Below are 1,190 nucleotides of genomic sequence, written 5' to 3'. Positions count from 1 at the left end.
AACACAAATAAAAAAAACATCAAGACATTAAAATGCAGTTAACATATATAAATGTAAAATACTTTGTCAATGCTTGATGTGAGCACAAGGCAAATATCCAGAAGTTATATTGTGAGAATCCAAGGTCAAACTACCCCAACTTTTATCAACAGAAAATCTGCTGTTCTTTGGCTGCGTCGGGTCACATACACAAAAGCTATCGTTGTTTTGCATTTCTTTCTGATATAAATCCCTTCGGATTGTGTGCTGTAAAGTCAAAACTGCATTTAAAAAGATATAGAAAAGAAACCCACGGAAGATCATTTTCAACTCGTGTCTGTGCACCTTCCTTCAGATGGCATTCGGAGTTAAGACTTAAGTGGATTCATAAACAAACTGAACAGCTGATGCTAGTGGAAATATGAATGCTACCGCAACAACAACAAAACCTGCTCTGAGTGTTACGAATAAATTTTTAAAAGAAACATTTGTTTCACTGAAGAAAATCATGTTGCCAAATATTTTTAAAGCCACTATGTGTAGATGCCTTCCAATATGTAATCCCTGTGAAATCGGGTGACATAAATGAACACTAGCCAAAACATTTGTTGCAAAGAACTAGCATTAACAGAATTTCAGTTAAAGAAGAGCATCAGTGAAGTGAGAATGATGAATTACTTTATTATATCAATGCAGGAAAAACAAGACTTTTACTGCTTTTTATCAACACATATAACAGGAAGTCAACAGGGGACAATAATAAATTAATAAGAAACAAACAAAAAAAAATAAATCCTGGGGCTACCACTGGCTTCTTCTCAAACCAGACAATTATATAATTTAAGGTTTCCTCATAGAGAATTTTTGGATTTTTCACTATAATCTTAAGCTTCTACCATAAAATGTAAATAAAAGTTTAAAAACCAAAAAAAACAAAATTGATTGTCATTATGTATTTTTCCATACGACCAATGGAGACTGTCCGTGGACAATTTACACTTCTACACATAGTGGCTTTACGTACATGGAGGATGAGTGGGTGATCCTTAAAACACTTCTGTTAAAATACAGTTTTATGATAGAATAGTAACACATTTTGAGAAAAATAAAAAACCCCGTAAAACTTAAAACCAGCAACTGTCGAGATGAGTTAGCTTAGTTTAGCTTAGTCTTCTGATGAGCCTCCCTCTGCAACCAAAACATCTTAAACT

The sequence above is a fragment of the Pundamilia nyererei genome, unplaced genomic scaffold (assembly GCF_000239375.1).
Source record: "Pundamilia nyererei isolate P.nyererei 1_Seehausen unplaced genomic scaffold, PunNye1.0 scaffold00103, whole genome shotgun sequence".
NCBI classification, from domain to species: Eukaryota; Metazoa; Chordata; class Actinopteri; order Cichliformes; family Cichlidae; genus Pundamilia; species Pundamilia nyererei.
Note: the sequence above shows the minus strand (reverse complement) of the source record.